We start from the raw sequence: 14225 nt of genomic DNA on the forward strand, positions 1-14225 counted from the left end.
GAAATTTGTGAATAGTTTGTTACATGGTAATATGGTTCAGATTTGTATCCCGGCCCAAATCTGCAGTCAAATTGTAATCCACGTTGTCGAAGGAGAGAGCTGGTAGTAGGTGACTGGATCATGAAGTGGGTTTTCCCCTTGCTATTCTTGTAATAGTGAGTGAGTTCTCACGATATCTGGTTGTTTCAAAGTGTGTACTACATCTGTTTTTGCTGTCTTCCTCCTTCTCTGTCTGTGTAACACATGTCTGCTTCCCCTTCACCTTCTGCCATGATTGAAAGTTTCCTGAGGCCTCACCAGCCCCATGTACAGCCTGTGAAATCATGAGCCAATTAAATCTCTTTTCTATAAATTAGCCAGTCTCAGTTATTTCTTTATGGAAGTAAGAGAAAGAGCTCATATACATGGCCACAGTAAGTTAAGATTGGAGATAGAATTAAGGTTAATAATTAGATGATAAATAGATTATACTAGATTATCCATTCAGGTGAATCGAGTGTAATCAAAACCATTCTTTAAATGTGGAAGATAAAGGCACAAGAGTCAGGGAATATGTAGCAGTAAGCAAGGTCACAAGGATGCAACATGAATCCTCAACTTGATCCCCCTTAGCTTAAAAGATAGAGATGTGTGCGGTACACAAGCTAAGGAAAGCAGTTCTAGAAACTGGAAAAGGCAACGCAAGGGATTCTCTCCTAGAGAGAGCATTCAGGCTTTGTTTTAAACCACTAGAGTAGTCTACTTTTTTGAAAGAGTAATAGGAAACAAATACAGTTCAGTGTATATTACTTTTTATAAACCCAATGTTGAACATGAAGACAATGAACAAAAGACAATTAAGTAACATTACTGAGGTCATATTGTAAGCTTTAGAAGCAGAACACAAACTCAGATTGCCTGAATGCAAAAATATCATAAGCTTGTAACCACGATGCTACCATTTTTAATGTTTATAATGCTACAAGGAAAAAATTCAGAAGAAAACACAGCTGAACTTTCCCTGTATAATTTTTAAAATTATCATTTATTACAGTTAAAAATCAACTGAAGTATCAAATAATTGCAGTTTAAATTCCAAGGGGTTGAACTATTGCTAATTAAATTCTGAACTCTATCTTGTAAATTAATATTTGGTAAAAACAAACTTACAGTAAAAATTATAGAAAATATGCAGTATATTTATATGCATTTTGGTGAACTCAAAGAAAGACATTTTATTATTTTAATTCATTAAAAGAAATATTTACAGTTTCATTCCTGACAATCTTAAGTACTATGATATTCACATAGAATTTCAGTAAGTCTTCATAGTTGAGTTGAATATTTCAAATCATCAGTTTTTTAGTACAGTAATAGAAATATAAGATGTATAGATTTAAAAATTTCTATGATAATGGACTACTTACAGTGTATTCTGGGTAGGTGTGGATGACTGTACATAGCATTTTTTTTTTTTAATGTGGGGAAGATAAAATTTGAAGTTTCTATTTACTTAACTCTCTATGCATTGCTGCAATGTGGTCAATTATTAAAAAAAAAAAAAAAAAAAAACTTGGCTGGGCGCGGTGGCTCAAGCCTGTAATCCCAGCACTTTAGGAGGCCGAGCCGGGCGGATCACGAGGTCAGGAGATCGAGACCATCCTGGCTAACATGGTGAAACCCCGTCTCTACTAAAAAATACAAAAAACTAGCCGGGCGAGGTGCCGGGCGCCTGTAGTTCCAGCTACTAGAGAGGCTGAGGCAGGAGAATGGTGTGAACCCGAGAGGCAGAGCTTGCAGTGAGCTGAGACCCGGCCATTGCATTCCAGCCTAGGCGACAGAGCCAGACTCCATCTCAAAAAAAAAAAAACTTGTGTACTTACGAAATAGTATATTTCAAATAAAAGAATCAACCTAAGCATGGAAGAGTATGTAAGTGTTAGATATATGTTTGTCAAATGAATAAAAGAACAATGTTATGTTTTCAACTGTACAGGCACAGAATAATATGAATCGGGAGAGAGCAGTGTTATTAATTAGCAGCATTATTTTATATATTTGAGAAAATAAAGATAATATAAATTACAAAAAAACCCATAAATTCCATGTGCAAAATTTTGGTAATTAGGTTTTATTTTTGCTATAATAAAAAGAAGCAAACGGAATAATCTTAACTATATAGGAACACTTTAAATGTACTTCTAGACTTATAAATAAGGGACATTTTATTAATATTTTAGATCTAAATATTTGTTGTGAACCAAGCATAAGTTATCTTTTTATTTAGCATTGTGATCATTATGGATATAATGTAATCTATTTTACGTGCTGTTAAACAGCTCAAGAGAATTCTGCATATGTTACAGACAAAATATGTGTGGAACAAAACATTGTATAACAATTTCATAAGAAATGTGGCTATTGTAATGATACAAGTATATAGCAAATGTAATTAAAGTGATTATTTTTATAATTAATTAAAATCTTTGTGTTTTACATAGTGGCATGATTACTTTCTATATCCTATAAAGAATATTATTTAAAATAATTTGTAACTCAGATACATGGTCTGTTTGGCTAGATTAGTTGTGAAACTTTCTATTGTATATCTTTCTCAATGAGACTTCACAGAAAACTCCAATTTTTATGAATTCTTTTCTAGCCAAATATATTTTATTTATGACAAACATTAGTAGATAACAAAAGAATCAAATGGTATTTTGCAGACTTGAAAATAGAAGTGGAAAAAGAGCTTAACTTTTGTTATAAGAGGGTAAACACTAATGGTTTTATTGTACAACAAGATATTGGAGAAAATAATCATTTGACAACAAAATTAAATATTTAATTTTAATTTTAATGGTCAACTCAAACAATATTCCAGGTCTACATTTTAGCCAGAAACAGAATCTTTTTAACTATTATTCAAGGGAAGCATATATTTGAAAAGGAGAAAATAATTCAGTTATGTTAAATTAAAGTTTAAAACAATCCTCTATATAAGCAGTAAATATCTGTCATACTTTCATATGAAAAAGTTGTAATTAAAATTAAAATTCCTATACATTTTATATAGTTGATGATTTGTGTCTTTGTACATATAGCATTCTGATTATTTTTTCTACTTTGTATTTGGTTTAGAAGACATTCCCTAAATAATTTTAATTTTTAATATTTGTCTTCCTATTAAATTCCTTTTCTTTCACTTTGTTTTATAGAAATGTCATCATGACTTGTCACTCTCCCTAGTTAGCCATCCCTCATATCTCAGATGAAGCTTCTAAACTTCGTGGAGGAAGAGACAGGCCTCTTCCACTAAGGCAGATGTCCTGACCTTCACAATTCTGTATCAACTTTGCCATACAGAATTGTTATCAAAGTTGCAGTTATACATTGCTTTGTATTCGTTTTTAGAATTAAAGTTTTGATTACTAAATGTTAAGCTCCATAAGAGCAGAAACTGTGTCCAGTTTTCTGTCCGTAGGCTTTTCCTATATGCCAGACACAAAGTAGGCCCAGCAATACATATTCATTAAAGGCATGATTAAACTGGGCTAAGCTACCATTTTATTTTGAAGGCAGGAGTGGTTCATTTGAATTGTGGAGTAAGTTATGAGAAGTAAAAGGAACAAATATGTTTAAAACTCAGATAATAAGGTTATGATTCGTTCAACCTTTTCAGTTTTCATGTGTTAGTAAAATGATTTTATCAGGAATGATATGGTTAGAATAAATTGATGTGAGTTTATAAAACAAAACAACAGATCATCACTAATGTATTATATCTTCTAACATATAGTATTTCTAAAAGTAAAGTGAATTCACAAATATCTAAACAGATTAAATTATATCCTAATTCAGGGATTGTGTCTTTTACTCTTACATTATTTTTGTTCCTTGCATTTTTGGCCAATTTTTCATATTCTATACTAATGTAGAAGGACATTGTATTTAAAAAAAAAACTCATCTGTTCATTTTTGTTATAGATCACTTCTATTCTTTTCTGTTAGTATATTCAAATTAGAAGTATTTTCAGTGCTTAAAAGATAGTCAGACATGTGTATAATCTCCTCAAAATAAAGAATGGAGGAAACATTTTGACAGATAAGAAAGAAGTAGCTGTTTTTTTAGTTTTTAATTAGTTTTGCTAGTGGGAGGTATACATTATTTTAAACAAAAAAGAGGAAATCGTCATTTTTCCTATACAGTAAAAATAACATCCTAGAATTATAAAAACATTTTGAAAACAATCAAAGCCTTTGCATTACTAATTCCAAACTGTCTAAATAAATAATATAGATAGATTTGAAAAATAACTTAAGATTTTGTAAATTTATCAGACTAATCATTAAACTGATTTGTGACTATAGACACTATATTAACTGTTGTTTTTAATACACAGGATTATATTCTTGATTTTATCAGGAACATCCTAAGGTGTAAATGTGCTGTTCAAGTTTACAACTTTGTTTTCTTCAGCTTCTAGACCAGATTTGCAGTCTTACTTTTTTTTTTGGGGGGGGGGGGTGGTATTTACCAAGAGAATAGATTTGCACTGCTATGTTTAAAACTTCTTGATTTGGAAATTTGGAAATATAATGAAGGGATAAAGTTTGGCATATTTCTGCTTATGATTTTCTATATCTGCACACAAGAAAAGTTCAACAAATGGGTTACCATGTAGACATTTTATTACATTTCAGGCTATATTCATACACACACACACACACACACACACACACCTGAAGAAGATTACAGACACATAGCAATCTCAACTGCGAGACTCTAAAAAGAGGTGTAAACTATTAAAATATCTGCAACTTCTGAAGTGTACTGTTAGAAGAAGTGAAGACAGAGATGTTGATAACAGAATCAATAGAGGTGGCAGATCTTTGCGGGATGGGGGGAGTGTCAATAGAGAGTCTTTGATGTCTATATGTAGTGAGAAAAGACCTGACTCCTATATCATACTCATTTTTTAAACAGCTTTATCACAGTACCACCAGTGAACTAAACTTTAACATCAAGGGGCACAGTAGAGTGAAAAATAACAGTTTTGTGGATCACAGTGAGTAGTCCAGCAGTGAAGTATTTTTCAATCATGCTGGCCTGAATAAGTGTTGAAAATGAATACAAAACACTTACTGAACTCTTGCTAAGTGCCAGGCACCATGGTGGACACTGAGAACAGCCGATTCCTGCCCTTAAGTTTTTCCCAGTCTGATTAAGGAGCTAATAACAAATAATTACTCCAGCTTATAATAAACACATTGGAAGATGTTTTCACACAAAGTTATGCGGATATAGAAAAAAAGGTTTCTCATCCAGCTGGGAAAAAAATAGAATAGTTTTGGGAAGGTTATACATTATTTTGGAAAAAAAAAAAAAAGTAAAGCAAAAAATTTACTATGTAAAGGTGCAAACCATAGAGATGTAAAAACGCCTGCATGTTCAAGTAAATACAAGTGATTTGCTGTGATGAGTCTAAAGGTACATATAGGAGTACCCACAGAAGATAAAGTAAAAGTAAAAGTAAAATAAAATAAAATAAAATAATTTAAAGTAAAAATAAAATTTAGGGCATAGACAGATTTCAAGGAGCAGGCAGAAATTCTCCTGTGTGGTTTCGAATTTGTTCTCAAATCTAGGGAGATACTGATAAAATTCTAATAGGGAAATGACAATATATGTGCATTTTGGAACGATCATCTGGCCATAGCTTGGAAGAACAGTATATAGAAGAGGACATCTCTGTGAAGAAATTTAGGGAGCTGCTGTATTTGACATTGTGCGTCTTTGGAAAAATTAAGACAAAGATAATGAACATAAGTTGAAAGCTGGAATTATCATTAACACAAGAATTATATACATTTGTAACTAATTTGAGATAGATATAATTAAAATCATAGATGCAACAAATCATTTAAATGGTAATACTAATGTGTGCTAAATGCTTTACCTGGATTGTATTTTTCAATTCTTAAAATATCTATAAGAGCTATATTATTATATCCTAAGTTGAAAGCGGGGAAAAGAAACTCAGAGTACTGATTTGAAGGTGGGAGATTGCTTAAGCCCAACAGGCCAAGATTGCAGTGAGCTGTGAATGTGTCACTGACCTTCAGATTGGGCAACAGAGAGAGACCTTGTCTCAAATGTATATATAGTGGCAGGCAGATATCCTCCTGAATAGTTTTGAATTTGTTTTCAAGTTTAGAGAGATAATGATGAAATTCTAACAGGGAAATGACAATAGATGTGTATTTGGGAAGGATATATATATAATATATGTGTTCAGTTATATATATGTTATATATTATATATGTTATATATTGTATATGTTATACATTATACATTATATGTAATATATGTTATGACATCAAGTATATGTTTACTATTAGTATAGATTACTCTATTAGAATAACTGTATTGAGAAAGTTCAAAACCCTGAGTAAAATCAAAATAAGGCGATGTCTCTAAGAAGCATGAGCTATTCTCTATGACAGACCACCTTTATTGAGACACCAGAAGACAGAGATTCATCATGTACATAACACATTTGGAGTAAAATTTAGAAAATGAAACGGAGTTAAAAGCTTATTGGAGTATTTCATGAAATTTTCCATTGTTGACTTTGTATACATGAAGGGTAAAGTCAGTGTCAACTTGGAGGTTTGAAAGATGTGCACATATCATGTTGTATGACATAGTTTTCACTGAAAATTGATTTTGATACTTACTCAGCCCTGTTACACAATCTGATTTTACTTGATTCAGATTTTTTTAAATATACAGTTATCCCTCTGTATCCATGAGGAATTGGTTCCAGAACTACCATTGGATACCAAAACCTGTGGATGATCAAGTGCCTTATATAAAAAGGCATGATATTAACATTAGGATATAACCTACCTACATTCTCCAGAACACTTTAAATCATCTCTAGATTAGGTGTAATACCAAATAAAATGGAAATTATTTGTAAATAGTTGTTACACTGTATTGTTTAGGAAAAAAAAGACAGGGAAAAAAGTCTGTACAGTTTTCAGTATAGATACTTTTTTTCCCCCCTAAATATTTTCAATCTGCTGTGGTTGAAACCACAGGTGGAACTCATGTAAGAAGAGGACCAACCACATTCAGTAGAAAATCACAAGTTATTTGCTTGAAATAAGAGCTATATTTTTAAGTAGCATCTCTTGATAAGATATAGAAGTGAAACAAATTTGAGTGTTTAAAAATTCACATTTTTCCACATTAGGTAAATGGTCCATTGGTTATTCTAACGTTGAGAACTCTGAATTTCAAAAAATGGATGTATTTTTGTGGCTGATAAACATGTTCCCAGGCATAACTCAGACAATGATAATTAATAATATAAAGCTACAAAAGAGATTTCAGCAATTATTTTGTTGATACTAGTATCAAATATTGTGTTTTAAAATGGCAGCATCATCATCAAAGTTTTGAGATATTTTTGATATTGAACAAAAATTATTTAACAAAGCAATTTTTACGATTAAAAAATAAACATGAAAATTCTTTACCTATTTTGCTCTGCTTTCTACACCTCTGCAATTTTCCCATGTTGATGCTATCAAAATATTTGATAAGCATGCATGAATAAGTTTAGAATCTTAAAACAATGCAGTATTTATGCTTGAAATAATATACTCAACATTTTTACAGAGTGAAATGAAATTACATAGTCTAATCACAAACACTGCTTTTGTAATGGTAATTTTCTTACAGAACAACTGCTATCTAATAGCAAGGTAGTTTTTTCCCATTGTATTGCTTCAGGATTAATTAAAAATCTTGTTCTAGTGCATTACAAATGGCAATCAAACATACCACTGAAGACTGGTTGCACTGGTGATTATAATTATGATTATTATTCTGTGGCTTTCTTGTGGTTATAATTATATAATTTACCTTTATTTTCATGAAACCCTTCTAAATACCACCAAAACCAAAAGCTCAAATATATAATACCCATATCAATAAGATTGGAATGAGTGCCTTATGAGGATACTTTATTATTTTTTTTTCAGAGTTTCACTCTGTGGCCTAAGCTGGAGTGTAGTAGTGCAATGGTGTAATCTCAGCTCACTGCAACCTCCATCTTTGGGTTCAAGCAATTCTTGTGCTTCAACCTCCCAAGTAACTGGGATTAGAGCCATGTGCCACCATGTCCGACTAATTTTTGTATTTAGTAAAGATGGTGTTTCACCATGTTGGCCAAGCTGGTCTCAAACCCCTGATCTCTCGTGATCCATCGCTTTGGCCTCCCAAAGTGCTGGAATTACATGCATGAGCCACCATGCCTGGTCAAGAGGACTCTTATTAGCAAATAAATTATCTCACCAGTCAATGTTGTTGAAAAACTTTATAACCATTTTATCTAAAATACTCAAATATGATTTGCTAAAAACAACAGTATTTTTGGCATGTACATTTATTATAAAATCCTCTATGATATGAACCCAGATTTTTTAGTTTTCTTTACATATTCATATCCTAAATACTTTTGCTCTAGTTATGGAAACTCTTTTTCATTTTCCGATGCTTTTTCATAATATACAGTTAAATTTTATTGCAGCAGAGTCTATCTTCTTATAAATTTCTTCCCATTATATTACTAAGTTCCTTTTCTTCTTCTCTCCATGATGTTATTCCCCAGATTGTAAGTTTTGATTCCATGCTCATTTTAGTCTATGTATTTTGTAGATGATTTCAATTTACATAAGTGGGTCTAGCTACTGAGTATGCTGATGTCTCCTGAATAGATCTTTCTAATTGATCTCAGTTCTCAATCTATGAGTTCTAAAACTTTATATACAAATGCCTTCTAGACATTTTTACACAGAAAACACTCTGTGACCACAAAATTAACATGTTTGTATTGAACTCATCAGCTTTTCCCCAAAGCACCATTTTCTGCTTCTTATGATGTGCCGTTATCCATGGATTCCACTTAGGGTTCATACTCCCCCTTGCTCCTAAGATCTAATCAGCTAAGTATTACAGATTCTATCTCATGGGGATCTGTTAAAATCTACCCCTTCTCTTTATCACTACTCTATGGCTTTTGTTTAAGCTACTCTCTTTCCTGGGTTATAAAAATCACTGGACAGCTTATCTGTCGTCTATTAGAATTCTATTAGATGCTGCCTGTCCCTCTCCTTACGCTCCCTTCAGAGTGTATCTTAAGAGAAAGTCTTGGGTACAGGGAGTTCACTTGGTGACATTATTCCAGGTGAAATAAAACAAGAAAAGAGCAAACGCCAAGAAAATGGTGAGTGGTCTAGCTTGTCACCAACATGGAATCCTCTGAGTGCCTTAAAATTATCTGCTTAGGAGATATAAAAGGAGATCATTTGTTTCATGGTTCTTATCCTCTTTTTTCAAATGCTAGCCTAAGAGTGTTTACTCTCCAGCCCTACCAGGTTTATGTATGTATGAATACTGAGTGCTTTGGGAGGCATCCAAAGGCATGGCCTATGAAAAAACTCAAGATAGAAAGCAAGTGATGCAGTGAAACAAATGGAGGTAAGGTTATTGTTAATAGTAACAGGTTACATTTGGTCAAAGCTGTTTGCTGCAGCAACAGCAAGAGATGAGCTTAGAGGCAGGCATAAGCAGTGTCTCATGAATGCTCTTTTTATGATACAAATCTGATTATATAATGTCCATGCATAAGGATCTGCATAGCTTCCCTTAACTTTTATAGTAAAGAGTAAGCTCTTTTGCATAGTACCTAAGAATTCTCTAGGAATCTGTATCTAGCACTGAAAATCTGAGTCAAGCTTCTTCTTCTGTGATCCTGTGTCTCCTAGAGTGTACGAAGCAGGTACATACAAGAGGCTTTCCTTATTCAAGAAAGCTTAGTAAAGGAAAAAGACACTCAAATCCGTTTAAAACCAGAATCAAAATATCATAGGAAATGGTAGTTGTGGTGGTGCTGGTGGTGATGCAATAGGCTTGGGAGCAGTAGTAGAAAATTTACATAATAATAAAATGAAGAAAGAACAATGTAGATTATTTTCTTTTAAATTTTCATGAGTCCTAGGACTCATGATATAGGACAATCGTACTTGGAGTTTTAAAATAAACACATTTTTAAAACGTTGCTTTTTGCATATAATGTTGCTGACAGCATCTCATAATAGTGTAAAATTATATACTTTATTAGAGTTTTAGTTTTTCAAAAGAATCCATGTTATTTTTATTTAAAAATATATAGTTTGCTTCAACTTATCCTGAAAGCTATAAATCATGATTTTCCACACATTTTTGAAACATCTACAATATAATATTTATAAATATTTTCTTCTTTAATTGTTAATTGCTCAACCTTGTGCAGTCTTCATTTGGCAGTGGTTTTATATGTGCCTGGAATAGTAGATGAACATAATTCTATTGACAAAATGAAAGTGTGATTTTGGCAAGATGTACACTTTCACTTTTTAACTAATTTGCATTGTTTTTGCATTGCATTGACAAATGTTTACAGAAGACTACAGTAAGCAAACAGAGTTATCAATAAAGAACTTGAGGAAAAGAACAGAGACATTAGGTAATGTTAAGTGGCTGGCAAGGGAAAGACTTGGAGGTACTTCACTAGAGAATAATTTGACAAACCATCAGTTCCTTAGTGATTATTTCCATGCTATAGAAAATTTTCTGTATATACTCAACCTCATGTAACTGTGAGGATTCAGAGAAGGAATGGATAATGAGAATACACTGCATATTTACTCTTTATTCTTTTATTATTCTCATAGGAACCCTCATGTTCTATTAAAATTGCTACTGTACTCCTGTGTCTCCAATTAGACTATAATTTCTGTAAGGTTTTCTGACTTTTAATAACTATAAAGCAATGGCAATAATAGATAATAATTGATGATATAATTTACTCTTAGACAGTAGTTTTATAATACCTTTACTAGAATTATCTCTTTGACTTTTCATAACAACCCTAGAGGACACTGTGCCTTTGAAGTACTGTTGTGATTCAACTTTACATATCAGCAAACTAAAGTAAAGAAGATTAATTCATTTCCTCAAGCGTACACCAAATAAGTGGTGAAGCTGGGATTCAAATCCATGTTGAGCATAAAGTGCTTATATTTCCTACAAAAAGGCAATAGAATAAGATCCAGAGTTTGACTAGATGAACCACCTCCTTTTCTTTTTCAGAAATTGTTGTAGGTGATGTTGTGTTCTTTTGTTTGTTTGTTTGTTTTGGAAATACATCAAGAGGCATAAAACGTCTGGCTGTTTCTCTCTTACTGTTGTTGTTAAGTTTGACCAGGGGTTTGAATACAGTTAGTTTGATAGTTTTCTCTTAATCATTCACCCAATGATTTGTGAAGCTTAAATCAGATCCATTATTGGTCATTGCAAAATGATGAATTTCTGATGATCATTCCATTGACATTTATTAAATAAATTTTTATAGAGAAAAAATTCACACATAAACTATAGAAATAATTGGACAAGTAATAAATCATTTTCCTTGCTTTGTGGGCTTTGTCTTTTTATGTATACTACTATTTTCATCTTTCTTGATCTAACTCCTGCACATAGAAGAAAATCTTGAGATCAAACATTACCTCTTCATGGGAGTTTACCCTGACTACTCCATTTAATGTTCTTCTGTATTCTATTATATCCTTACCCTCTGTCTATGATATAAAAGTGGCCTCTGAAGGATACATTTTCTCTCTGCCTTCCTCACTAAAAGACATACACCCTGAAGACAGGAATAGTTTATCATATACTTTTCTTTTTCCAGGTCTTAGTTACTCTGTTTTCTGAATATTGGATGAAAAAAAAGGTTGAATAAATTAATGATATTGGAAGATAAAAATGAGACCATGCATTTTGAGTTCTACCACTTCTTTACACCATATTTTTTCAAGTACTGAGTGAAAGAATAATAAATACATAAATACGCAATTATATAATCTGAGGAAATACCTGCCGTTCTGTTCTTTCGAGAAGACATGGAAGTAGAAATGATTTGCTCGTATAAATGAACATCTGTTATTAAAACATTCCAGCAATGAAAGACATTTACCTCACATTAAAGTTATGTCAGCTCTCTCTAATGCCATGAGAATGTAAAATAAAATTTTCTACTTACAATAGCACTTGCCTAAATAATGTAAAAATGAATACTGTAGTTTGTCACACATGGATCTAATCAAACAAAACCAATAAAAGGCTATGAACTCTGAGTTAGCTTAGAACACCAGATTGTTACTGGACATGTCTCGAGGAATTTTCCTGATTAATACATAATGGGATTTGTTTTAATCTACTGAATATAGACCAATATGCCCACTTTGTCCTATCTGAGCACTAGCTTCCAATTGTTAATTGGCATTATCACTTTGACAACCATGTCACTTTCTAGTTCTTAAAAAATTCTGCTTTTTTCCCATTAATGAGCTATTCAATAAATTGCTTCACTAGAGATAATAAGAGGCTTTGTAATTTTCCTTGTGCTCTCTTTTTATTTGGAGGAATTAGAAATATGATAAAAGCTTTAGACTATAACCTACTTACTGGATATAAGCCATGTTCCTACTATATCCACATTCTTACCTGTACCTCTCAATGTATGTGTGTGTGTGTGTGTGTGTGTGTGTATATATATATTTAAGATTGTATGTAGTAAATAAGATCATTATTATTATTTTTTGTACTAACGCATGTCATTAAGGATGTGAGTTATCCTTTGGGCAGCTTTTATTTTGTTTCTGTGTAAGTTCAACTATAGACCCATTGCAGTGGATTGTCACTAAATTCAAAGAATTTTTGTCTAATTTCTGAGGCATGGGTAAAATATAAAATAGGGTTTATGATCCCACAGTTTGAGGCCGAACTGAATAGGTTTGAATTCCAGTTCTGCCACGTTATAAGTAAGTGGACAAGTTATTTAACTTCTTAATGTTTCTGTTACCTGATATGTCTACTGTAACACTTAAACAGGTTAATCAATATTAAGCACTTATAATCATGTCTGACATACACTAAACACTTAACAAAAGGGTTAACTATTGCTATTAATCATCCTATTCATGTTTCTTGATATATTCACCTATGCTATCACATTGCCCATTGGATGAGATAGTTTCTCTTCATGAACAATTACAGTTTGAGAGCAATGAGAAAGGAAATAGATCACAGTGTCTGCTGTATCATTATGCACGCAATAAAGTATGAAATTCTTAAGCAAGCAAAATATATTAGAAGCAAAAAATAAATAAATTCAACTTAGGAAAACTGCAATTATTCAAAGTTAGAATAATCTCAAAGCGATGATGGAAATATGATGTTTCTTTCAAGATTGCATTTCTAAAGTGCATCTAAGGAATATCTCGTACACAATTTTCATTGCTGGCTATTGTTACTAGGTGACTGATAGGAGTGTTAGGTTGTGATGTAATATATGATATAATTTAGTTTTAAAAATGACTCTCTGAAGCATGGAAAATACACACTAAAAATATGCCACACTCTGGTCACTAACATTATATAAGGAAATACAACACTAGAGTTATACAATTTTAGAGATAAAATATAAAGTAATGAATTAACTTGTAGTTTTTGTAAATCCCCTAATATAAAACAAGGCAAATAACTAAAATAAATGCAAGTGGTTCTTTATTTTTTTTTCATGTTTTTGTGACCTTAAAATTTCTTTTATAGCTTCTGTTTTAGAACAAAAGTCACAAAATTTCATTGTTAATATAAAATTAAACAACTTTTGAAAAATTCACTACTTCCTAGGAAGACTGCCCTAAGAAGGAACACTGGAAATGCCCTTGTTCCCCTGCTTTCTTGTTTTCAAAACTTCAGGTGTCTCTTCGATATTTAGAAGTAAACTATCCTGTCTGGAATCCCCTTTCTGGCTTGGGTTAACTGTTTTTTCAAACTGATCTCTCTCATCTGTATCCTTTTCTAATGAAGAAAATCTATAGCAGTCCAGCTGTTTCTAATTTAGTAACTCTGGATGTCTTTGGGAAATGACAGCTTTACTCTTTTGTTTAAATGGAGGTAGAATGTTTAACTACATAATAACTACACATTAAAGAAAATTTTCCCAGTCCACATTATATAAATAAGAAAAACAAACATGTGTTTTCACAGTCAGCTAGAGGGAGAGGAAAGCTTTGCAATTTAAAACTTCATGTCTATTCTTTGAAAGAAGAGAATAGGCCTTACGATT

Source organism: Piliocolobus tephrosceles, chromosome 3, assembly GCF_002776525.5.
Source record: "Piliocolobus tephrosceles isolate RC106 chromosome 3, ASM277652v3, whole genome shotgun sequence".
Taxonomy (NCBI): Eukaryota; Metazoa; Chordata; class Mammalia; order Primates; family Cercopithecidae; genus Piliocolobus; species Piliocolobus tephrosceles.